The 27,362-nt window shown below is 41.9% G+C and overlaps 1 protein-coding gene and 3 non-coding genes across 8 annotated transcripts in view; 3 read left to right on the top strand and 1 right to left on the bottom strand.

Moving 5' to 3' along the window:
* The window catches only part of znf385c (zinc finger protein 385C), a 116,082-nt gene that overhangs the window by 87,614 nt on the left and 1,106 nt on the right, over window positions 1-27,362 (bottom strand). For 3 of the 5 annotated variants that reach the window (XM_054758366.1, XM_054758369.1, XM_054758370.1), the window contains exon 1: window positions 23,094-23,210. The exons of 1 other annotated variant lie outside the window; for it this stretch is intronic. The gene's annotated coding sequence lies outside the window, so the exon portion shown is untranslated. Of the gene's footprint in view, window positions 1-139; window positions 200-23,093; window positions 23,211-27,362 lie in introns of those variants that run through there. One more of the 5 variants, XM_054758367.1, reaches the window with a different exon arrangement.
* Window positions 2,957-3,050, top strand: trnai-uau (transfer RNA isoleucine (anticodon UAU)). The gene is made up of 2 exons: window positions 2,957-2,994; window positions 3,015-3,050. It is a non-coding gene; the product is annotated as a tRNA-Ile (tRNA).
* Window positions 3,370-3,463, top strand: trnai-uau (transfer RNA isoleucine (anticodon UAU)). Its single transcript has 2 exons — window positions 3,370-3,407; window positions 3,428-3,463. It is a non-coding gene; the product is annotated as a tRNA-Ile (tRNA).
* trnai-uau (transfer RNA isoleucine (anticodon UAU)) lies at window positions 3,943-4,036 on the top strand. The gene is made up of 2 exons: window positions 3,943-3,980; window positions 4,001-4,036. It is a non-coding gene; the product is annotated as a tRNA-Ile (tRNA).

Raw genomic sequence — 27,362 nt, 5'->3', positions numbered from 1 at the left:
ACAGGGAACACAAAAAAAGCTTTACAGCATTTCAACTTTGAGAGACGACATTTGCAGCATGCTACCAAGCATAAAAAATGAGGAAAAGATTGAAATCAGGTCTAGGCTTGTGTGTGAGGACTTTGCAATCAGCGCTGACCTGCAGTCCACTGAGCCTGGAGGAGGAGGAGGGTTGATGGCACCAAATTCCCTCTGACTGCTAAAGAAGTAGAAAAAAAATAACATTTTTGATGGCTATAAATCACACATACAAAACGTCATAACTCAGCTTGCAGACGTGCGCTATCTGGGTCACAAGCAAGGGACATTGGAGGTCTTGCAATATGATGGATGGACTGCGGTTAGACCAACAAATGAGCAAACACACACATATGCTCTTTATGCACACTCGACCCTCTGTTCAAATGATGTCTTCAAAAGATGCTGTGATGTGAGAAAAACATTGCAACACACACTGACTCTATTTGATAGAGTCAGTCTTCTATGCTTCTTATCCCCACTAGGGTTGAGGGTATGCTGGAGCCTATCCCAAGTGACTTGGGGCGAGAGGCGGGGGTACACCCTGGACTGGTCGCCAGTCAATCGCAGAGCACATATAGAGAAACAACCACTCACACTCACATTCATACCTATGAACAATTTAGAGTTGCCAGTTCACATAACTTGCATGTTTTTGGAAAACCCATGCACGCACAGGGAGAACATGCAAACTCCACACAGAGATGTCTAACGGAGATTCGAAGCCAGATCTTCCCGATCTCCTGACTGTGCGGCCAACATGCTAATCACTAGGCCACCGTGCACTGATACAAGTGCTAACTGTAATTCCACACACACCTGTGCTCACACCAGGAACCCCATACTCACACCCTCCTTCCCCTCCACAGACGCTGGCCTTGCTTCCCATTTTCTGTCAACACCCAAAAGACCTTGTGAAACCAATTAGCGGTGTTAAACTGGGCTAATTAGGTAGCACGCTATTAGCACTGACAAGTGTGGGTGTGGGTGTGTGTGTATATATGTGTGTTCCCGATTTCGGTTTCAGAATGCTGCCAAGGTTGTGAGTTTGAACCTCAACTTCAGCAATTTAGGGTTAGTTACTTAAATAAATCTATAGAAAGTCTAATGTCTGTCTCCAGATAAGTTACCATCTGTAAACATGATGATAATATCTGAGTAAGCTTAATACTTAACTCAGAAAATGTCTCTTTGAACCCATCTTTGCGCATTCTACAATATTTGAGCAAAAACATTGATTGGGAAAATCAAGCTTTTATACTTTAAAAAGGAAACAACGCACATGACAAGCATGTTTCCATAAGCTCCAGACGCGCAACTGGCTAGTCATACTCATAAGACAATAACCTGCAGAGGTTGTGAGTATGAACCTCACCTAAAGCGTGTACTTTATCAATGGTGTACTGAAGATTGAATATTGAAACAATGTTGTATGATAATACTGGTACTATGGCTATCATGGGCAAAATATCATGCAAATGAATGTGAGTTATTCCTCAGCTTTTATTATGAATCACACTTTTTCCTGAACCACAGCTCTCTGTAATGATTACAATGACAGCGGTTCACAGAGTAATCACTAAAATGATGATGACAGATGCAACGTTAAAGAAAATATCTCTCTTCAGCACAGACAGCCTACAAATACAACAAGCATATCCAAAGTCTCCAGCCAATTACACCATTATCAGCCCATTACTTACGATCTCACCCAATTATCATCCCGGGTGGGGGAGCGGCCATTACAACCTATTTTGTACGAAACATGATAAGAGAGGCAGCTGAAGTTGGCAAGCGAAACGCGTTCACTTTTCCAAATGGACTGTTAGCTGTAATCAGAAAAAAGGGGGGAGACATCAAGAAGGTAGCCCCCTCCCCCAAACAACGTGACAGAAATGAAAAGCCATCATCGTACAGTCCGTTACCGACAAGATGATGATCAAAGCCTGATGAGTATCTCTCACTGCCAGCGACGTACACTATGCTGCGCTCTCACAAAGAGACCATCAAAACCGTGACATCAATAAGCTAATACTCAACACAAATATCGTCCAATCTTTGTGTCTACTTACTGTATAACAGCAAAACTAATCACGATGAACTTCATCGTTCCTTTCTGAAATGGAGGAATCCTTCCAAATAACTGCATCTTTGAGGAGTACCTACAGGGACTTTGTTCTGAGTTGTGAAATAACGGTAAGAGTCAAGTATGATTTACAATTTAATATCAAAAGGAGCAGATATAAGCAATTGTAATGGCAGCACTGGAGAGACCAGTCAGCCCACAAGTCTAGGTCCAAGCGATCTCTAAAGTGAAACTGAGTTTGTCTTCCTCATAAGCCTGCTGTGGAGACGGTCCCAATAATTAGGAAACTTCCCGTTAACTCTTTGTTGGTGTACTGATCTGATGTGGTCTCAACCAATCCTTGGTTAGGGGGCTGGGAGAAAAAGGGTAATTCATAATGAAACTGTGTGTGTGCATGTGCGTGCGTGTGTGCTTAATTAAAAAGAACAGGGTGCCTTTTGTTCCAAATGAAAGGTCTTGGTGAATGTGTTATCTCTCTGTTGTAGATAAAGCACATACATGTTGAAGACTCCAGAACAGAGTGGAAAATATTCCATTCCTAGCAGCTTCCATAAGCTCCAGTGGCACAATTGGTTAGTGTGCGGTACTTATAAGAACCTCACAGTAACGCTGAGGTTGTGCGTTTCACCCTTACCTGGTGCAATTGAGTTTATTAGCTTCATCAATTACCTGTGACTGCTACATAAATCTATAGGTGTGGTTTCTTACCTGTTAGCATCTGTAAACCTGACAACAACATTACGGCGTAATGTAACAACACATAAAACCTCCAGTAGCCTTTGAACCAATCTTTGTGCCGCAACACATTGTTCTCCTGGGAGTGACCTTGGAAAAAAAATGCATTAAAAAAAAGCTCCAGTGGCGCAATCGGTTAGCGCGCGGTACTTATAAGACAGTAAACTGCGGAGTGATGCCGAGGTTGTGAGTTCAAACCTCACCTGGAGCAATGTTCTCTTTATCAATGATGTCGATAAATCAATAAAAGATGTGGTGATTAGCTCTCCAAGTAGAGCTTATGATAACATTGAAGTGACCCAGAAACCCTCCAATTGTCTTTGAACCAGTCGATGTGCCTCAATGCAATGTTCGCTTGGGAACGTGGAGCAATTCTCACTATATCGATAAATCAATAAAACAGGTGGTGATGAGCTTAGGGTGACCCAGAAACCCTCCGGTAGTCTTCGAACCAATCTTTGTGCCTCAATTCAGCGTTATCCTAGCAACAGTCTTAGAAAAAAATGCATATAAGAAAGCTCTCTACACAGGCTCCAGTGGCGCAATCGGTTAGCGCACGGTACTTATAAGACAGTAAACTGCGGAGTGATGCCGAGGTTGTGAGTTCGAGCCTCACCTGGAGCAGTTTTCACTTCAGTGATCACCTCTGATTGGTAGCTAAATCAGTCAAAGATGTGGTGATTAGCAATCAGAGCTTATGATAATATTAAGAGTGATCCAGAAAACCTATAGTAGTCATTGAACAAATCTTTGGGCTTCAATTCACTGTTCTCCTAGGAACAATCTTGGGAAAGGAAGCCTCTAATGAGGCTCAAGTGGTGCAACCGGCTAGCGTGCAGTACTGTACTTATAAATCAGTAGACTGTGGAGTGATGCTGAGGTTGTGATTTGAGCCTCACCTGGAGCAATTTTCACTTCAGTGATCACCTGTTTGGTAGCTAAAGCAGTCAAAGATGTGGTGATTAGCCCGCTGCCCTTATGATAATATTAAGATTGACCCAGAAAACCTCCAGTAGTCTTTGAACCAATCTTTGCACCTCAATGCAATGTTCACCTGGGAACGATATTGGAAAAAAATGCATATACGGAAAGGCCCTACAGAGGCTCCAGTGGCGCAATCGGTTAGCGCGCGGTACTTATAAGACAGTAAACTGCGGAGTGATGCCGAGGTTGTGAGTTCGAGCCTCACCTGGAGCACCTTTTACTTCATCGATGATTTGTAGAGAAATTCATAAAAGATGTGATTAGTTTATAATAATTGGAATAACCAACTAGTAAACCCAGAAAACCTCCAGTAATCGTTGAACCCATCACCTCAATGACTGTTCTAGTACTGATTATGTTACTGCACCACGGGTCAGCTCTGAAACCGACCTGAGGAACAATTTTTAATCCGAGAAAAAACAAGAACCTCATGCTGTCAATCAAAAAAGAATGATAACAATTCTCTGTGTGAGCTGCAATGTACTTATCCACAAACAGAGATAAGGTCGCAAGTGTCTGTAAACAAAGTGAGGGTTACACACACTTCTTTCCAGTCAATGACTTTCTCCCAGCCAAGGGCGCTGGATTACTGGCTCGTGTGGGATAAGGGTGTAATTCAAACCATTTTCCATGACTGATTAACATGCCGGTCAATGGACAGGGAGGGGGTGTGGAATATCTTCAGAAACAAGGGTCAGCCTAGCAGATCTTTTGCAGGCGAGGCTGTGAGGAGATGTCCTTTATTCTCTTCTCTATTCTCCTTTGACCTACTACCTGTGAGAAGTTTTCACCCCCCCTCCATCCTGGTCACACACTGACCGCCACAACCAGCCATTCCTTATGGATTATTCCGTGACACGCATACATGCAAACATGGGATTAAATAAAACCTGAATCATCATTACTGCAGTCTGACGACATGTGACAGAATCAGAACAAGTCGCCAAACGTGTATTCTTAGGAAGCTGTTATATGAAATGACTGTACACAAAACAGAGACGGGTCAGAGCCGTTTCATGCGCTAAGCTATCGTTTCATCTTCACTATGGAGGCTTAGGGCTGCTAAGTGACCTCAGACATCTAATGGTCCTTCACACGGACCGAGGTTGGACCAATAATAAAGGTCAGGAGGCAAATAAGGGGCATTAAGGCAGGGATTTGGAGGGTACGTGATAGCTGCAAAAACATGACGGCGCTGAGTAAACATGCGCCTAAAAAAAAGTGCTGCGGCCACAACGTGATTGTTATGTTTTAATATTAATAGCGTTAACTTATTTTTATTTTGCAAAAACGATGCCTGTGCTGTTAATAAAGGCTTTATAAATAAATAAATACAAATAATAATAATAAATGTGGTTCACCTTTTGTGGATTCGCTGTTTCGCGGATTTTTTTTGTGCTTCTTTTTTTTTTTCCAATGTATGAACGCTGTTACAGGCCGAGCCTGCCGAGCCTTTAAGAAGAAGTGCATTGTGGGAAGTTGAGTGCCTCTCTCTCTCTCTTCCCTTTCTTGTCTGTCTGCACCGCCCATTGTTTTCTGCGTCCTGATTGGTGGTAGACCACTGTCAATCAATCTCCTTTGTGCCGCCCTGCCGTGTCTCCTGTGTCATGGCTAGCTAGCTTGCTTGCTAGATTGTAAATAAATGAATCTTCAGTTCGAAGGAGGACCGCAACAGGAAGAGTACTGCAGCAATATGTTTTAACAAGGATACAAAAACACTACAGTACAGCGTAACAGCACCAGGACATAAAAGGCACTGTCACAGGAGTGAAATACGCGTGAGTTACTGAATTTCTTGTGTCCGATCTGTAGGGTGACCATTAAAATGTAGGTTTGAACTTCTCTAAGAGTGTTTAAACAAGAGAGAAATGTGAAAAAATGTTATTGCCTGTTTGAGAAAAGTTGCATAAAGTGTATAGTGAGGTGCTTTAGTTGGCTACTTCCTGGATTTCACTTAATGTGGGCAATTTTGGGATCCCATTCCCCGCGTTAAACGAGGGAACACTGTAATACAATTTAATAATTCATTTTAAAAATAATAATTAAAAATGCAAATAATTACATAAAAACAATACATAAAAAAGGTTTTGTGATGGCCACAGTCTTAGTAGCATGAGGAGTATGCATCAATCCCAGTGCCAGAACAGGGTTACATGGACTGTAGATGTACGCTCATATTGTTTTTAACAACTTGAATATTCGTCTCGAAATCACAACATTAATAATACAACTTTCCCACAACTTTTTCAAACTAAGACGCAAGTGCACAACATCAAGTGTACTCGGCAAAGACAAGAGACAAAAACAGTCTGACAGACGTCACCACTTAGCTTCATTGCCCTCCCCCACTAAAACACGAGGCATGCAATCACGCACCCATACAATAAAACTCATTAACATCATGTGAAATGAGGCAAACATCAAGCAAGAGTAAAAAAAAGGAAACACTGGCGTTAGATCAGGTCATTCTGCGAGAATGGACATGAGGGACAGTGAAGCGCCCGTTGCCCCTCCTCGTTTTTTTTAGCCGGAAGTTAGCCATGCATGCAAGGCCAGTCTGCTGTAATTTAAAGGTTGACTTGTTTAATAAGCTGCCACTAAATCTGTGCGTTCTGCTCACACCCACTGAGTCACATCAAGGACACAACGCAGTAATTTCACCAAAAAAAATAAAAAATCAGGCAGGCAGCAGCAGCAACAGCAACAATGTCCAGTAGTTTTTGAACCAATCTTCATTCCCTAACATGTTGATTTCAAATAATGCACATTTTAAAGCCTTGGAGACACTGTTCAGACTGTCAGCTTATATTATAATTTTGAATGAATGTTTCACCCTTAAATGCTATTTTTTCCTGATATTTGGACTGTAAATGTATGGATAATACTGCAATGCTGGAAAAAATGGTAAAAACTGAGCAAGTGACTCACTGACTCACTTCATCAATGATCAGTTGTGGTTGCTGACCAGTTAGCATGTGTAAAACTGATGACAACGTTGGAGTAATCTAACGAATCAACACAGAAAGCATCCAGTAGTCTTGGAACAATACATACATACAATACATACGTGCCTCAATACATACAGTATATCAATGCATTTACTGTAGGTACACATTTTATCCTAATTGTTGTTCAGAATGTTAGCATACAGTCGTCCCTCGCTACATCGTGAACATCGAACATCACGCCCTCACTCTTTTGCGGTTTTTCAAAAATGTTTTAATTCATAAATGATTGCTGTTTTGTGGTTGAAATACGGCCAATTATTAGTTTTAAAAAATGCATATTTGAACAAATTGTACTCATTCTTGGCCTAAATTAAGCATTTTCAAGCATAAAAATGGCTAAATGAACAAACTAAATGAACTAAAATAAAAATACAAGGCAGAAGAAACATTCTAATTGTGAATGTAGTATTCTACATTGGCCACTTAATTTGAGCTTCTGTAATTTTCAGTGCACGTGTCCAACATGTTCAACACTTGGTTTAAATGCTACATTAATGCTCAAAACTGAGATTATCAACAGCAAAGCCTGCATTGCAACACTATGACAACTGAGGCACAGACTGCTGTTACAAAATAATGCATTGTGTAGTTTGTGCTGCCCTCGCTTGATAACGCTCTTCAAGGTAACGAACTTAGCGCCCCTTGGCAATCTTTATATGGCGTACCAGTCACAGTAGTGTGCATCTAATCAATGAAGTAGCACCTTTTCCTCCACCGTCTTCCTGCCTCATTCCTCCCTGATGACTCGGAGACGATATATGCATCGACAACTCACCTCATTTCCCTTTTTATAATGGAACACCAGAAGAGGAGATACAGGCCGTACGTAACAACAGAGGGGGCAGAGCGCTGGGTGGCTGTAGAAAACACATTAGCATTAAAATAGCAAACGAGCGGCGACGTGCAAACGATGCGTGCTAGCGCGGGTGAGTCATTTGTGGCCCGAAAGTGCGTTGATTAAAAGTGAGGGATAACGCTGTGATTCACTGCGGCTCGCACTGATGTGACTCCATCAACCAAGACAACCACCTCCTCCTCCTTTGACTCATCCCATTTGCTGCTCGCTACTTCGACATGTGTGTTTTGCTGGTGGGTAGCATAAAGCACCAATCAGTGGCCCACACATCATCCCCATGACAACACTGACAGCTTTTAACGTTCCACATGACTATATTTCTTTGTGTAAGCTAACTCTTCTACTCCAGAAGTGCTGTGCACAAAAGGGTGAAAAGGTGTCAAAACACGCACGCCTGCCGTGTTGCCCGTGCTATTATTTCTCTGACAAATACGCCGCATGGCGGTACTGTTATTAAACCCGAAATTCTTGACTTCGCAAATCACCACAAAATTTTGTACACACCTTTAGGAGACTGGCAAGCACATGTGTGTAAAATTTGAGCAAGACTGGTTGAAAAACATGGCCACCATCAAGCAAAATGGGTGGGACCTGGCAATTAATTGTCATTGTCAAGTCATTGGCATTTGTCTAATAATGGTAACACTTTGAGGATATCTATATTACTGGGCCTGTCACAATGATCAATCAATCAATTAATCGCAACTCCATAATACATTGACAAGTGCATGCGTGTTTGTTTTCCTCCTCTCTCTCTACCAAACAGGCTGGATGACAAGAGATCTGCCTCAACACTTGGGGCGCGTTGGTTCTAGAGCGGAATGAACGGAGTGACCGAGCCTCCCGTCAGTCATTCAGTCTCTTAAGGTGGAGGCGGGGCTGCTAGCGAGCGCTGCAGCCTGCAAGTGAGCAAACGCAAATATGAATGAAAACACAAAACGCGATGGTTTCTAAGATGCATGCCACGGCCGCAGTGGGAGAACATTTCGGTTTTAAAGTTTTTTTAAATGTATTTATTGATTTTATTGTTGTGTGTGGCTTTTATTGGAGTGATTTTTTTCCTAACAGAGACAGTGTCTATTTTTAATTGTTTTTGGTTATGATTTCTATTTAAGTGCAATTTTTGTTAAAAGAGATCGTGGGCCCCTTTTATTTTCATTGCGTTTTTTTTTGTTATGTTGTTTGTTTAATTTATTTTATTTAAACGCTCTTGACATTAAAATTACAATATTAAATACTCTTGAGAAATTAAAGTTTATTGCTTTTGATAGGGTCTACTGGCATTATTATGCCACATATGTTATCATTACATTCATGAAAAAATCATGGTCTCAAAATAATGTTGACAATAATATCGTTTGTAGGACAATTATCGTCCAGCAAAATGTGTTATCATGACAGGCTTATATCACACATGCATGCTATGATGTCTTCCAAAGCATTTTGAGCCCAACCCATAGGGGGCGCCACATATGAAAACTGCTGTACTATGCATACCAGGCCAGTAGTTGGCGATGCCACTTTGTGAAGAAACGCTGCGCATTATTTATGTGGCTTTAGAATAATAATAAATGGAAGCAATGAATCTTGCAAACTGAACAAATCCAATCATTTCATTAGTTAAAGCTACACAACAAAACAATGTCAGTATTGTGCTGGCTTCTCACAGCTCTGTAAACAAATAGATGTAATAGTTCCTCCAGCTGCAGGAGGTGATTTGAAACCAGGAGCGCTCCCTTCTCTCCGTCCATCTGGTACTGCAGCGCTGGGACTGCATTCAGCGTATAGCTGCTCGCGTTTGCAGGCACAGAAGCCATGACGCCAGGCACCACGGGCTGGCACCAATCCGTGCAGAACTTAATGCTTGCATTATTGCTCTCCAGGGGTGGAATCTGAGTTTGTGTCCCGGCACAGCTGAGCAGGCCACGGGCTTTTACAAAAAATAACAAATTAAAAAAAAGAGGCAAGGGGCAGGAGGGTCTTTTGGGGCAGGAGTTGGAGGAAGGAAGGGTGGATTTCTACAGAGTAGCAAATAAACTTCCGTCACAGGCTTTTATTTAGTCATATTCATCATTTTTAGTAGTCCCTGTAGATCCAGGACACCACTTTTAGCTCAATAATGTTTAAGTCAACTGCAAGGTGAGCACTAAGATGCTGATATCAGAGCACCCACAGGCCTTTACAGGGCAAGGAACTCTATTTGATACCTTAAGGTGGCCTTGAAGGTGGACTTGCCAACTAGGGATGCACCGATCCACATTGTTTCACTTGACCTTTTTTCATACTGTATACCTTTACATAATATTCCGATAGGCCGCATGGTGCCCTAGTGGCCTCACAGTCAGGAGGTCAAGAAGGTGTACCCCGCCTCTCGCCCAAAGTCAGCCGGGATAGGCTCCAGCATACCCCCGTGACCCTAGTGAGGACAACCGGTGTAGAAAATGGATGGATAGATGGATGGAACATTCCGATACCAGGGCTTTGTTTGTTTAATATGCAGCCGCGCCAAGAGTGTATCAGCAAACGTAGCTGTCTCTACACATGCAGCATCGCACACACACACACACACACACACACACACACACACACACACAGAAAAGTGTTCAGCCTGACGCATTTGTGACTTCACAGACCTCACCCTTCCTTACCGTTGCACATAACTTCCGGGTCACTACATTACCATGATTATTGATTTTATAGGAGGCTGTAATAAACTCCTCCAACTGTAGTGTGGCTGTGAAGGCATCAGGCGGAGCACTTGTGGGTGTGGAGCAACGTTCGCTGACAGTCTTTTAGCTACTGTATGTTTGCTGATATTCTGCTTGCTACGTATAGTGATAACAAACATTAAAGCACAGATGTGGCTCATGGATCATTAAGGTGGTTTCTGAGACGTGAATTACGCTGGCATTGGAACCCGACACTGGATCGGACCGTCCCCAACCCTAATGCAAACCTCACAATAAAGTGGAAAAACAGTAGACAATACCTTACGTTATCTGATCACGTGAAAGATCATAATAAAACACCTTGGAAAAAGTCAGAAAAGACTCTGTCATGTACTTCAATGCATCGCCAAGTATGTGTATGAGTGCCCAGAAAGGGCTAAGAGGCTATTAAGGTTGCACACTTGGTGGGAGTGACACATAAATGAAGTCATTGATGTGTGCCAAGGGCACACACTGAGTGTTTAACAATTAAAACCTTTCTTAATGGGCCGGTGCTATTCTGGGTGCATGTTGTGGGAGAAAGAACGTTCTATTAGCCACAAAACCAGAACACTCTCCTCCTGAAGTGGGCCAAGGTCACAAGAACTCCTTCATGTGCAGGCTCGCTGCCCCACATCCTGCCACTCCATGAGCCCGACTCCAGGCATTAGCATAAATGCCGACCTGGGAGGAGGCTTTAGTGCAGCAAAAAGTGGTCCATCAAGGATAGTTAGCCATTTATGTAACAAGTCTCCTGGCGTGTAGGAGAGCGAGGGGCGTCAAGTGCCCTCAGCAGTCATTACGGCTCCTGGCTAAAAGGCCTCGTCAAATTTCACGTTTTATAGTAAAAAACACTTTATGTGAGGCTGGTGTGGACACTCAGAGTGCCTTTACAGGACAAAGATCCTGGAAAATCAGGAGAATCTTTCCTTTCTGTTTTTGACAATTGTCACAAGAAGTCTCACACAGACCTGCAAAAAAAACTGAAGTGGCCGTAATATGCCTGCCGAGCCTGTAGTTGGCGATATCACGCATGCATACCGACAGGCTCTTGTTCCAAAAGGTCTTTTGGTGGATAAAAGGGTTTAGAATTTGATCTAGTAAAATCAGTAGAATCTTTCATTTGTGTATTTGATTATTATCACATGAAGTCATCCAGATTGAAAAAAAAAAACTGAAGCTGCTGTAATACGGATGCCAGGTCACTAGATGGCGGTCACTTTGTGCACACCAACTGCCTCTTACCCCGAAAATGTCTTGAATGCTCTTTGTTGGCGTCCATGAGTGTTTTAACACCTATGACAGTAATGCAACTACGCTTTGCGCTGTGGTCCGCCATTGTTATTTTGGTTATGAGGCACTCACACATGTCTACACCGCCGACTTCACACGCACGATGCTACATGTCCACCGGTTTCAAAGACGACCGTTTTCAGCGGCGGCATTTAAAAGGAGCAATTTTTAAAAGCGTTTTCTGGTTGAGGAGCGCCTCAGGCTGGCTTGTTCAGAGGACGTTGGATGAAGTCGGTCTTCTGAGATCACAGTTGACAAGAAAAAACAGGAGGCAGTCTAAATCAGACTCTGTAACGGGACTAAGGGTATCAAAGGTGTGTGTGTGTGTGTGTGTGTGTGTGTGTGTGAGGGGACAGATGGAAGGTATAGGGGTAGAAAAGTGAGGCGGAGGAGGAAGTTTAAACACCAAAGCACAGAGCTCCAATGTACGCCCTTCATCCGTGTGAAGGCTGCACTGTGCCTCGGGGGCCTTGGGGGAGGCCACAGGGCTGCCCTGTTGTGTGTTTTGGCTATCTCGCGGTGGCTCACTGCTCAGCCATCAGTTTGTCAGAAGAGGGCATGCAGGCGGTGTGTTCAGGGACCAACAGAGACCCTCAGTTAGAGGACAGGCACATCCAGGCTGTGAAGTGGTCGACTTGTCGGCATTCAGCGGCGGCCAAGACTGAAAGCAGTGTGTTTGAAGAGCAAAAAGTCTCTTTTCCTGTGCAGTAAAAGTTTTTAAACTGGATAAAGAATCCAGAATCCACATGGTTGCAACTGTAAAATATTTAGTTACACAGTATAGTTACTGTATGCTTGCTTTGGCAGGGGTGTCCAAAGTGCAGTCTGGGGGCCATTCACGGCCCGCAGCTGTTTTTTTTATTGGCCCTTGGCGCATTCTCAATTAAACAAGAAAACTAAGAAAACAACAGCAAAAATGGAAAAAAAGCAGTAATTTTACAAGAATAAAGACAAAATATTAGGAGAATAAAGTCAAAATATTAAGAGAAAAAATAGCATAAAGTTAAAATATTAAAGATTTGAATATGTTATTTTTTGAACAAACAAAGCAAAATAAAACTGTTGCAATTCTAGAAAAATTTGGTTGGGTAAATTTGACTTAACTTAATTTACGATAATAAACTCTTAAAAATTAGGACAATAAAGACATAATATTACAAGAAAAAATGAAGAAGAAAGTTTAAATATTTGTAAACAAAAAACAAAAAAATAACACTTAGCTGAGATAAAGGCTGTTTTTTCTTATATTTAAAAAATGTGTTTTGGCATATCTACATGGGATGGTTTTAAAAAAAATGGAAAAGTGGCCCCCGTATCCTGGAAAAAGTTTGGACACCTCTGCTTAGGGGCCCTTTCCTATTCCAGTGAACAATGCAAAATCCAGAAGGCATGCTTGGAGAAATCCGGTGCGGAAGAACTAAAACCGGTCCAAAGTGAGCAAACAACTATGAGGTCATCACACTCGAAAAGGAAGTCTTCCCAAAAGAGTAGACTGCTGCAAACGTGGGAACATCCATCCATCCGTCGTCTATATAGCGGGGCGAGAGGCCCGTGTACACCCTGGACTGGTCGCCAGCCAATCACAGGACACATACAAACAACCATTCACACCTATGCACACCAATTAGTCTCCCAACCGTGTAGCCAAGGTGGGAATTTCCATTTCCTGCATGTATAAAGAGCAGGTATCTAAAGATACTCCCCAATAACAAATAACTATAAAGTTCACCGAGGACTCATGGGAAATTAATGTCTGAAATTGCACATTTTACAACTTCAGCAAAGCAAGATAAGAAGAACCCAAATTCAAATTAATTAGACATTTTGAAAATCCATCTGACTGCAAAGAAGCGGCGCTTCAGAAGCATCACCGTGGTGCTTTCACTGCACTGGGAGCATTAATGGAGGCACGAGTGAGGTGTAATGAATGAAACAAAAAGGCCTTTAAATATCTCTGGACTTACTCCGTCCTGGTGATAGTGAAAACACGGGCACACAAATCAACGATTAAGATCTTCAAGTTGCCGTTGGCATGTTTTGTGTTGTTACTGGGACACATCGAAGGCTTTTTCTATTCATCCCCCAACCGAACGCCTCGGATGCCTCTCATACCACACTTGTGTAGCTGTGTGTATTTGGAGATCATAATGTATGGCTATAGCATGCCTGCAAGTAGACTACCAATTCATTAGGAACACCACTGTAATCATAACATCCCCGGTTTAACAACTGGGGCTGCACAAAAAAATCCCCCCTTGATTAACACTAACATGCCATCAAATCTTTTTTTGTTTTTACTGGCTGGCTATCATTCTTCATCTCGCCAAAGGAGCAATTGCATGAATTTTCTCTTGACTTGTCTTTATTATGAGCATGAATGTATTGCGGCCCTAGTAACAACATGCCAACCGTGTAAAAACTGTTTTACCATCTTGCTTATACCTAATTTAATTTTTTTTAAAGGGCCTTATCCTGCTCATTTCAGGAACTTTTAAAACAATATTGGATCCCTGTGGAGCACAATATTAAGTCATTTTTCATAAAAGACTCTTCTCCTCTTGGCCAAAACGCTCGGATTGCACAGCCTGGGGTTGGTCACGGGTCAATCCGCCACCTCGTCACTACGCGATCCTTACAGTTCTACGCATGTGCAGACCACGCCTACATACGGTCGGCCTATTTTTCGGCAGTGTTGAGCAACGCTATGCATGTGCAATATACATCACGCCTCCCCAAACCCCCGCTCCCAAAAAAAACATTAAGATTGGAGAAATTACAAAAATTTAGCAATCTTTTTTTCCCCTTCATTGTTATCATATCCATGGTGCAAGTGGATAAATGATAATCCCTCTTTTCCTGGTTGCATACAGTATTTAAAGTTTTTTTTCACGGCTGAAAAAGTACAGACAAAAGCATTTGGTAGCAAAATGTGTTTGGATGGATGGGATTTTTCCATTTAGAAAAAAAACTGAATCCTCTAGATCAGTGATTCTGAAATCGAGGGGCGGGTGAACTGTCATGGGGGGTGAGAGGCAGGGAGTACCTTCAGTGCAGACCTGCCGACATGTACAAATTTGTCGTACTCAACATGCAATTTGACTGGTGAATACGCATGTATGCGTCATTTTGTTGCATTTTCCTGGGTTCAGTTTGGAGTACAGTCTGTACAGTACAGATAAATAAATACATCAGTCTCTCAATAGTATTTCAAATCGAGGGGGGGGGGGGCTGTGAATACATTTCTGTCCGGATATGACGTTTACAGTACATCTGATTTTACATAGATCAGTTTTGGTGAATAAAGACCATAGAAACATCCGCCTGCTAGCGAAGTCTTTTAATAAGAGCAATAAGAAAACAACCCCCCAATATATTACATAAATGAAGTATAGTTATTGACCATTTATGTGCGCACGGATCGTGTAGTGACACCCCCCCACCAACGCTTAGACCTGCATAGACACACGCCCCCCTCAAGTGGTAGCATGCTAATGGTTACCAGGAAACAGTAAAGAAGAATTGCATATTGGATGTAATTGGATGAATATTAGAGAATCCGGTGTGAAACTGTGCTTTGTTCTCAAAACTGCTGTCAGCAGAGGAGCAGTTACTGTGAGCTAAGTCTTTAGCGTTTGCTCCCCAGAAAACAAATTTTTGGTTTCCCCATTTTTCCCATTTTCCCCCTTAAAGAAGAGTGAATGTCATACTTCCACGTTGCTGAGGTTTGTCCAGACAAATTTGTGTACATGTGAGCATCTCCTGAGGAGAAGTCTCATTCTTTTCATCTTTCTGCATGCCCTCAATGTGACAGCAGAGCTGTTACCGTTGTTAACCTCCTCCTTTGCTGTTTTGTCAGCAAAAAAAAGCCACGAGAGTAAAAAAAGAAATAAATAAAAAACAGTGAAGGATGTTCTCTTGACTGAGGCGACAACAATTTATGGTTCAATTACGGCGTCTGTCAGGCCGCTATGAGCTCATAATGACCGGACTCGAGCTCAGGGGAGATGGAGTCAACACGCTAAGTTGTTATGTAGCGCCAAGGGCAGTCGCTTCATTCTACGCACTGCTAAAAGTAGTTTTTGCAAAGACCACATAATAAACAATAGAATCACAATTAAACAGGAAAGTGTAGCTGTATCATCTTCTTGTGGTTGCCAGCCATGTTTTTCTTTGCATTTGACTAGTCAGACGGTGGCCGAGTGGTTAGCACTCCTAAATTAGCGGTCTTCATTATTTGCTCATCAACTGGGGATATGCCATACACGTGTCTGACGCCGTCCTGGCCAGATGAGCCCGCCCCGTGTATACGTTCACCACTTCATAGAGGACAACTTTGTAAAAATGTTTTGTTATGTTTTTTTAAATCAGGCTTCGCTACACATCTTGAAATATAGCATGGACCTCTGCCAGCTATCGATGGGTCAGCTACAGATTTACAGCTGTAAAGCCCTTGTTAGTTATTATAACTATTATTAGAAGTATATATGAGCCCTCTATTGCAAGGTGTATAGAATAGAGGATTTGCATATACACACTTGCCCACACTTTACGCTTTTTGGACCAATTTTGGTCCCATTTGGACAGCATATTTTTGATGTACTGTAATCCTCACATATTATAAAGCTTAACTCATGAATACCTCATGAAAACATAATGAACCTAAGCCTACGACGCCCACCCCTCAAAGGAGGACAAGTAAAAAGGCAGGCTTCGCTACACATCTTCAAATGACACCTGGAGCTCTGCCAACTATCCATCAGTCGGCTACAGAGGTGGGAGCTGTAAGTTTGATCATTTTGTTGTTCTTTAGCCAAAAAGCTAACCTAGCGTGATGCTGCTGTTGACGTGTGTGTTAGCACTGTAGCATGTTTTTTGTTCATGTTTGACTGTAACGCTTTAAGTTTGGGCCTCGTAAGCTCCAAGTGGGATATTTGCAACTTATCAGATAACAGTGTGACTAAATTAGCGGCCGCCCTCATCATTTCCCGGTCAATGTAGCACATTTAGCACGTTTATTTTAAAGCTGTTAAAACTGCGGCTGACGAATGAGATTTAGTGCAACCTGCAGGAAGTGAAGCCGACATGGCCGCCTTTCTTCCTTCACAGTGTGATGAAGACGATAAAAGAGGCGTCCGACCGCGCAGCAAAAGACACGAGTCAGCCTCACACGAATTGTTCCGGGGGATACGAGTGACTCAGCCTCCACGCCGAGCGGCCTGCTCGATAACAGCCGGGACGTCGACATGTCCTCAGCGCCGGTGCCGCTTCCTGCGAATCGCCCATCGATGCGCCATGGGGGAGGTAAGATTCTGCAGCGCCACCTCCTGCAGCATGTAATGATAGCTATCTGTTGCCGTGGTAGCGGGGATGGGAGGGGGGATAAAATCACCCACGAGGGTCGGCCATCTGAGGTGGACGCAGCAGCACTAATCCACAAAGCCTTAGATTATCACTCAGTAATATATATTTGTATCATTTTTAAGCACTTTTAAAATGATTATTTTTGCTACGGAAGACATCATTGCATGCGGGTCAAGTGAAAGCTGCTGTTCGCTCATTGATTTCACAGGCGATAAACGTTTAAGACGAGTGCTCGTCTTCGGTACGGCGACTTCAAAGGACTTGTGTAGGAGTTAAAAGCTCTGTAAAACAGACTCTGTGTTTGCAGTATGATTGGATTTCAAGGCCATGAAAGCGTTAAGCAGGTGGATGATGGAGAAAATATAAAACACAGCATCACACCTGTTTATTATGAACATGCATGCTCCCACACATGCACAGTGAGTCACTAAAGAGCACATTTGTGAGCTTTCTGATAGAACAAGCTTTCCATTTATCATTGGTGTTGGCGGTGGTGGTGGCGGAGCACACTGAGACTGTGTTCAACACCGCAACACCTTCACTCCTGCGGCAGCATAAACGCTCCACTGTTTATGTGTTTGTGTAAGCTGGAGAAACACACTGAAGAAACTGTGTGTGTGTTGTGTGTGTGTGTGCAGGTAGTGAGGCGTGCATGTTATTAGAATGACTTCACTTGAAGTGCAATGAAGCTCCACGCAGACGACGGAGCGTTGTGACAAAGTTCCCAACTGCAAAACACACATTAAAAAAAAAAAAAGCTAACAACTACTGTAAATGTGCTTTGACTGTACTTGGGGTCGTTGCTGTTCCCCATACATCCTGCAGGTGTCGGTATTGTGCATGTTGCTGACTGTCAAAACCAAATCAAGAAGAAGACTTTTTTTCATTATTTACTAGGCCTGGGGTGTCCAAACCTTTTCCATTGAGGGCCACATGTTTGATATATGCAAAGAAGTCATATATATTTCAAGAAAAAACTACATCTCAGTAAAAGGTAAAAAAGCCTATTATTGGTCTCAGCTTTGGTCATTGCGTTTTTTTCACATTTATTTCACTATTTTTGGGGGGCGGTTTTCAAATTTCAACTTTCTTCTTAAATAATCTTTGTAAATTTTATTCTAGTAATATTATGGCTTTATTCCCATAATATTTTGACTTTATTCCTATAATATTATAACATTTCCCAAACCTAATTTTCCAAGAATGACAACTTTGTCAATTTGTTTTGTTTCTCATATTACAACTTTAAAAAATTAATATTAATATTTCAACTCTATGCTACTAAAATGTATTTTTTTCCTCATATATGTTAGGAGTTTATTTTTATAAAATGGTGCCTTTTTTCTCGTTAGAATACATCTTTTTTCTCTTAATATTTTGACTTTACTGTCAGAAAATTGCAGCAGTTTTTTTTCCATTTCCGCTGTTTCCTTGTCGTAATTATGACTGCATTCCCACAATATTTTGACTTTATTCTTGTAACTTTATAACTCTTTCCCGCAACCTAATTTTCCAAAAATTACAACTTCTTCCGTTGTGTTGTTTGTTTTCATATTACTACATCTTTATAAAAAAAAACATTTCTTTAATATTTAAACTTTACGCTATTAAGATGTCATTATTTTGTCTAATAATACTACAGCATTATTCTCATAAAATTACTTAAATCAAATTTACATAAAACTTTTTCTTGTTAGATTTACAGCTTTTGTCTCTTAATATTTTGACTTAATTTTGGAAAAATTACTGCTGATTTTTCCACTTTTGCTGTTAGTTGTTTTCTTGTTAATTCATATTTTTAGAATGTGTCAGGGCCAATAAAAAAGCGGCATTGGGCCGTAAATGGCCCCCACCACTGGACTAGGCAATTGTGACATACCCTGACTGGCATCTGTCGCCTTTGAGATGCGTTCAAGTGGTCAAGGCAGCTTCTATTGAGTTTGTTTGTTTAGTGCGTCTGTATATGCTAGCAACACATGGCTGAATATATGCAGCGCTGCATGCATCACCCCAAAAATGCTGCTTTTTCTGAAAACTACAAGAGGAAGAAAGTGCAAGCAGAGCGTGGCCTCCCCTCGGGGGCAAAGCGTTTCACTGATGCAACTCCCCATTGAGCAGCCAGGCAGCCTCTGTCGGGTCTCTCCCCAGGCTGAGTGCTTCCTTTGGGGCATGCCCGTCAAACCAGGCAGGGGGTGCGGGTGATGTTGGGATGGGGGCGGGGTGGGGGGTTGCCTGAGGCAGGATTTGCTCAGATGTGAGAAATTTTTGCCTTTTGCTTCTACTGTTTTTAATTTCCACTTCTTCCGACCTTTCAACCGATGAAGGGGACAAGGGCACAAAGGGTGAATGGCGTCTCTCACAGCCTCAGTTTTGGAAGTTGGAATACCGATGAAGACATTTCTGATGTAACATATGAATAAATTGAGGCTTTCTAAGATGACGCATTAACAGCATTATTAGTAACTAATTTATGACACGAATTACGTGACAATATTTATCGCAAACAACGCATGCGCATCACGGCAAGCCACACGTAGTCTGACACTCTTTCTTTTTAAAGTTTATTTCTACCTTAAAACATGAAAAGCAGTGCTCAATTCCAACACCAACTCGCAAACACGTCGCTCCATTCATCCGCACTTCCTCATTACCTCACAACCTCGAGGTGCATTCACAGACACTCCAAACTCCGAACATCACCACAACACAAGCAGGTGATAGGAGGCCATTGGCCATCAGTGAGTAACAACTACTAAAGCTGATTCAAACAGTCTTCTACTCCCCACGCAAAAACATCATTTATCTTTCTGTTCATAAAACAGTGAAAGTGATTAATTTGATTAAAAATTGTAATAATCTGACAGCCCTAAAATAAATACAAATGTGACAACACTGAATTTGTCCACAGAGATAACATGATTAGTGATTTCATTCACAACCTTTCACACAGTTTGCCTTGTCCCATAATGCATTGAATTAAAGCTCCTGTATCAGTCAACGTTTGGTCACCATGACGGTACTGCAGTGGCCTCCTCCTAATTGGGAATTAAGTGTGTGTTTGCACTGGCGGGTCAACAAGCGACCAGCAGCATCATCATTACTGTCGTCCTCCACGCCGCCTCCGCTTATAACTTTTCACAGAATCCCATTGAAGGTCACTAATGGTTTTTCGAGAGAGGTCACCGGGCGTCTATAATCTCAGCCTCTACTGCGGCGGAGAGTGGTGGGAGGGGTCACCTTGGCTCAGCGGGCGAAGATGACGGCCGTGCGGAGACTGACGGAAGGTCAAAACGAAATGGGCAAAAGGTCGAGCGGACGGCTGGGGATAAGTGAGGTGAGGCCGCGAGTAGAGCAAGTAGCAAGCAAGAAGAAGAAAATAGAAAAGTCTACAGTGATGTTCTAACAGGCTGTTCTGAGATCCTGTTTATGAGCACCAAACGTTGCGGCTTTTCGTGACCTCATGAAGGAAAAACCTCCTTCCTAGTGGACATGATAATGCCTCTGACCTACCTGCCTCTAGCTAGAGGAGCCCACCCTGTGTATACGCTCACCACTTTGTTAAAAAAAAAAAAAAATCAGGCTTCACTGCACATCTTAAAATAAAGCTCTGGCAACCATCCGTCAGTCAGCTACAGACGTGAAAGTTACGTTTGACTTACTAGGCTAATGTGTTAGCGCTGTAGCATCATGTATGTGTCCACCTGTCCCATTTCTTCATGTTTCGTTGTTGTACGTGATATATCGTATCTATTACGTATATGTGTGTGGAAAAAGCAGATGAAGCACACAACAGCGCTTCTTGGTGACATGGCTCATTAGCATTAAAGCTACAGCCATACAAAAGGGCGTGCACCCAGCAGGGCTTACTAAAAGCACTTTTAAACCGTCTCAATTCCACCATAAAGGCTAGAGTGTGTTTTACTGATAACATGGTTAGCTTATTTTTACATTTGCCAGTTCAAATGTTTCATTAAACACCGCCCGTACATTTAATAAAGTTTTTACAAAGGTGACAGTTTGACCCTGGAACAGATTCTTTCTATTTCCAGTTTTTCCTATGGGAAGAAAGGGCTTCAAAATATGCCGAATCGTACATCAAGCAGCACTCCATGTCGCATTGCGGTCGCCTTTTCAAGATTCCACTGTAAATTGTTGTCCCTAGACATGACACGATATAGCATTAGACAGTCTAAGTGATTTATGCAGCTACAGGCAGCAGCACAAATATTCAGTGTATGGCAAGGGAAATACTTGTAACTTAAACGACGACTGCAAATCCGAGTTTCAGTTGACAGCAAACAGCTCCCCCTGGTGAAGACATGCGACACATCATTCAAGCTTCTCCGTTTTAAAGTTCAATTCGCCCAAAACGTCCTACAGGGAGCCTTGAACGCTTCCCACGTTTTTCATCCTTGTGTTCGCGACCTGAACCAGAGGCTGCCATCTCTCTCCACAATGAAACACTTGAACTCCTCACATTTCCAAAGCATCGAGGTGATGCTATTCCCACGGCACTCAAAAGCACGCCATGCAGACCACTGGGCACCAGCGCTCTGCCTCATATTAAAAAAACACTAAAAAAACAACACTCTGGCGGCGGCAAATAAATCAACGCACATAATACAGTTGATCATCACAGCAGGAGAGGCAGAAACTGCCATGAAGGTGCTCAATATAGACACACTTAACTGCTTGTATTAAACATCCAGCAAGAAATGCATATTATCAAGCCCATTCACTTTTTTTTTATTAGCGCATTAGCACCGTCAACCCGTCTTTGTCGACCAGAACATCAAGTCCCGGGTCCACCATGGTCTTCTTATTACTAAAAAATAGGTCCGTTTATGTCGACATGTGTTGTCATCATTATCGCCAAGCAGCGTGAAACGGCAACAGCGACGTAACTACTGTCCAGTAACACAGCATTAAAACGTGCACACAGTGACTTCCTGTTCAGTGCAAATAAGCTTCAACATAAAAAGTGTCATTTTTTGTAACATTGTTAGCCTCCGGCTGAGTGACGTAGCTCATGCACGAAAGCCTTATTGTCATCGTAGTCAAGAGAGTCAACATAAGCAGCTCGGTTGGATAAGAGTATAAAAATTCATTTGAAACACAGTTTTGGTTTTGGTTATGTCGACAACCGCTCATGTTGACCTCAGTCCGTCAGTCCGAGGGGCGTCGACGTAAGCGGGTCGTGGCCATTTTTTGCAAGCTATACATATATTTTTTTTTGTTTTTGTTTTTGTTTTTTGCAAGCTATATGAATGATTAATCCACTTTTGAAAGACAATGAGCCCTTGAGTAGAAAGAAAGCTTTACACTGCACTACTACAGGTGTACTACAGGTGTACTGCACTACTTTAAGGCTACTACCGCGTTACTACACAGGCATATTGCACAAAAATCCAACAATAGCACATTTTAACGACAGCTGAGAAGGTCTGTGCTGAGCAGAAATAGACCTTTTGGTGTTTGTTTTTTCAGTCATTGTCATTGAGGGAGGTAAATTATAGGCTAAAGTCACATCAGTTTGCAAATATGACGTCATTTCGACTTTTCATTGCGTGAAAACTGACAGTATAACAGAAGAATATTGGAGATTTGAGGTCATTTGGACAAAACAGAGCACAAAAGCTAAAGAGGAGGGAAACTGAATTTGCGTTGAAAATACTAACAATTGGTGACATAATAATGCCGGAGGAAATGTTGCTAGCATCCACTGAGAGCTATCAGGTGTTAGCATGAATAGTTTAAAAAAAACAACTAAGACAGTCATCTCTTTATAATCTTTTGTCAGCACCCTAAAATTAAACGCTACGACTTGAAGGCAAGCAAAGCATCCTTCCTGGGTCCAATTTGCAAACTTTCTGGACCACAAACTTTCATTTCCGGTCCGAACAAGGTGACAAGAAACTCCAGTAAAACTTCCAAGACATTCCAGGTGTGTCTCGTTCCACTCCACACCTGAAGACACAGCATCACAGTCGAACCACAACAAACAAAACAACGGAGTCTTTTTTTAACACAGCAGGACGTCTTACCGGACCCGGTTCCGTCTCTTCCCCGGTCCGGTGGTGGTCGATGATGTCAAGCGGCAGAGGAAGCAAGTCGGTACCGACTGACAGACTAAAGACGACGACGCAGCCATCCAATGCCGCGGCTCCGTCAAGCCCAGTAAATTAAGATCGGGGGGATAGCACCGGAAACACCCTTTCAATGTACAAGCACAAACGTGAGCTTAACACGAGTTTAGGTTGGGAAATGTATTTTATCCTACTTGTTTCTTTACGGTTATTCATCATTTAGTGATGGAGAAAAGATATACTAACAGGATGTGTTTTTGTTAACACAAGGTTTATATGATCTTTTGTAATCATTTTTACAACCCGGATGCCACATTTTGAAACATTTCAAGCTTGAAATTGTCAAACGAAACCATCATAACTAGCCTTGATATTTGCTAGCAAATTAACTATAAACAATTTATTTATATTTTGACCCCATACAATTATTTTTTTTTTACTTTTTACATAATTTAACTATCATAAGTTAATTTAATGAAATAAATTAAATTAATTGAATTAGTAATTTAAGTAAATTATGTAATCCACATCATATAATTTACACTACAGTAATTATTATTATTAAATATTGTTTTACACCAGTAAAATATTTTTGGGGATTACATTTAAATTAAAATTCATATATTATATTATATTGCAGTATATTATGTTATCATATTATATCATATCACATTACATTCTATTATATATTCTTAATTTAGTCCGTCTTTATTTATAAAGCACCTTAAAATAACCACAGTGGACCAAAGTGCTGTATGGGGAAATAAGGCATACAATAAATCTATAAAATAAATAAATAAACAGAAAAACACAAAAGTCAACTAAACAGTAAAAACAAGTTAGTGGTAACAAAATACAGTATGTGGGAAAAAAATGCTGATCATGTGTATTTTAAACATCTATTCGCCCCATTTAATTGTACTTCCTCTTTGCAGCGTGAAGACAAGCCAGTGCACACGTTGCGATAAACAACAAGCCAAACAGACTAGAGTTTCGAGCGCTGAGCCAGCGTACAGCAGCTCAGTGGGAGCGCTGCATGGAGCACATTGTCACCAGGGAGGCGATGACGACTGTTTGGCTGCGTCGTCATCCTCCATCATGCGAATGTGCTGGCGCGCCAACAAGAAGGGATCGTAAAAATAGAAGGCGGCCAAGAACGTGGCGAGCGTGGCGGCCGAAACACAACACCGCTATCAGCCCGGGACGCCTTAGAAGCCCTAAAGGCATTCGTGCTACGATAACGAGTCTGTCTTGTCTTTACATGTTTGCCAGGTTGTGGGTTCAGGTGCGAGGCAAGTGCACGTGGGGCGGCTAAAGGTCAGGATGTAAGCCAGACAGGAGGTATCTGAGGTCGCCGTCCAAAAAGCCTGCGTGCACCTGCCGGCCATCAGGTTCTCTTGCTGCCCTTTCAGTGCTGACAGCTCTGCTTATAGACGTGAAGACAGCCGCCAAACATCCACCTCCATCTTGAATCCATCATTAGCCAACCACCTCCCAACACGTTAACGCTGTCATTCACTAATAAAAGAACTCATTTCATTCATTTTCAACGCTATACGATATAGTTGATGAGGTCCCATCGGGACAGCGTTGTCCTTTGGTACACTCGTTCTCTCTAAAAGGGTTTTTTTCTGTACGGCAACACGAGAACAGTATTATTTAAGTGATATTCCACACAAAATGGCAAAGGGAGCTGAGGTCATAGAACAAATTAGCAGCAGCTCCCCTTTCAGAACTTCTGTCAGTCAATATCTCTCAAAAAAGCTTAAAAAAGCGAGAATGCTATTATTTTTGTGTGATAATCATCCAAAATGGCCGAGTTAGCTGATGTCATGTGACAAACTAGTAGCTGTTCCCCTTTCAGAACGTCCATGAGTCAAAATATGGGTCAAAAAAGCCTATTTGGGCATTAAATGTCTATGACTGAATTCATAATCTCTTCAAAAATGCCCATTTGAGGATGAATTGTCTATGACTAAAGCAAGATATCGTTTTAGAGTGATAATCGACACAAGGTGGTCGAGATAGCTGAAATCTTAGAACAAATTAGTAGCTGTTCCCCTTTCAGAACGTGCATCACTCGATATGTCTCAAAAAAGCCTATTTGTTGATTAATTGTCTATGACTAGAACTTCTGTCAGTCAATATCTTTTTTTAAAAAGCCTATTTGGGGATTCATTGTCTGTAGCCAAGCAAGGATTGCATTGTTTTTGAGTGATATTCGACACAAAATGGCCCCAGGTACGGTAGCTTTGATAGGCCAAATCATGTTGGAGTGTTTTTCTGAGCTGCTAAAAGTTAGGATTCTGGATTGCAATGTCTTCAAGTGTTCTGAATCGATCGGCTCTTTTAGACCTAACTGATCTTTAGCCGTTCATTCACATCGTTCTACGTCAAAGCAAGAAGCGCACTGATTTTTAAACTATACCTTTGAGTTGCTGACATTGACTTCTTTGCGTTTTGTGTTCCAAAGTTAGCGCGAGCGCCGGAACTTTTCTCTTGCACTTTGAATGCAAACGTTTGCGTGAGTGACAAGAAACCGCCAGCAATGAAAAAAACCCACAAAATAACAGAATGTGTGCATTTATACTTTAGCATTGGTCACACTGTGTGATTCACCCAGAAGAAAACGTATTGAAAAGATGAGATACGGTGACCGTATTGTAATGCATGAGACAGATTGCTTGAAAATAATATGAAACCATATAAGCAATAACATGACTGGTGTTTCATTTATGTCATGATGAGAGTCTGCTGGCTGTGATAGAATCGCAGCGGCATAATTCATGGAAATGAGTCGTAATTGTTAGTCTGCGTGTACAGAGATAAGCACGTTATTATATCGCAGCCTCCAGCCTATAATTGCAATTTACAACTCCGTCATTACCTCAGCCAGGGAGCCTAGGTTGCCTCTGCTTGTCTACAATGTGTGACATTAGTTGAAAAGATTCCAGGTAGCTCCACCTTCCCCCACCACCACCTGCCTGACTGGAGCGATCCTGAAGGTTACTCCTGCCTGCAGGCCTGCTAAAATGTCACAAAGGCCCACTTCATTTTCGTCTTGTAAATAGACATTTCCCGTCAGAGCAAACCCACTTTCTTTCCCCCGCCCGCCACGTCGCACATCGCACTCCTACCTGATCGGGACTGCGTGGCGGGAGTGGGGCACGGGGACGTGGAGCGCATGGAGAACTGCTGTCATTGTCCTCCACTCACATTAGGCCAACATACTTTCAAAAAAAAAAACAAACACACACACACACACGCAATTTGCACACACGTGATAGTTGTTAACTGAAAACACATAAATTGTGGATGGTAGCTAACGACGGACAAACATGATGCTTTGAGAGTTAGATGGTTAGTTTTCCATTTCTTTATTCGTTCTTTCATTTACCAGTTTGTTCATTTGTCTATCCGTGGAAACTGTTCCTGTCCATTATTTGTAGCATCTTACGTCGTTCTCAAACAAAACCAGGAAGTGACCCGCCAGCTAATGACGGACAAACAAATATGACTTAGTGAGATAGTTAGTTTGTGTTTTTTTTTTTTGTCAATCATTAATGATCAGTCAAACCAGTCCCGCTAGCTAATGACGGACAAACAAACACAACTCTTAGTGAGTGAGATGGTTGATTTGTCCGTTTGTTTGTTTGTTTGCTCGTTCATTAATGACAAACATATCTGTCCATTATTTGTAGCATCTTATGTCACTCGCAACGAAACCAGGAAGTGACCTGTTAGCTAATGACAGACAAACAAATATGACTTAGTGAGACTGACGGTTAGTTTGTTCGTTCAGTCATTTGTCGTTTTTTTTTGTTGTTGTTGTGTGTTTTTGTCGCTCATTGAAAAATGTTAATGTCCATTATTTGTAACATCTTACGTCATTCTCGCGAGTGGGGACCTGCTAGCTAATGACGGGCAAACGAACATGACTCTTAGTGAGTGAGATAGTTAGTTTGTCCATTTGTTTGTTCGTTCATTTGCTTATCAGTTTGCTAGCTAGATGGTTCATCTGTTCATTCAGGCATTTATGTTTTTTTTGTTCGATCTTTAATTAAAAATCGACCTGTCCAGTATTTGTAACATCTTACGTTGTTGTCAACGAAACCAGGAAGTGACGTGCTAGCTAATGACGGACAAACAAACATGACATGAGTTAGACAGTTAGTCTGTTCATTCAGTCATTTATGGCATTTTTTTAATTCACTCATTAATGAAAAA

This window comes from Dunckerocampus dactyliophorus, chromosome 18 (genome assembly GCF_027744805.1).
Source record: "Dunckerocampus dactyliophorus isolate RoL2022-P2 chromosome 18, RoL_Ddac_1.1, whole genome shotgun sequence".
NCBI lineage: Eukaryota > Metazoa > Chordata > Actinopteri > Syngnathiformes > Syngnathidae > Dunckerocampus > Dunckerocampus dactyliophorus.
The sequence above is the reverse complement of the archived record's forward strand: the minus strand, read 5'-3'. Positions and strand labels throughout refer to the sequence as shown.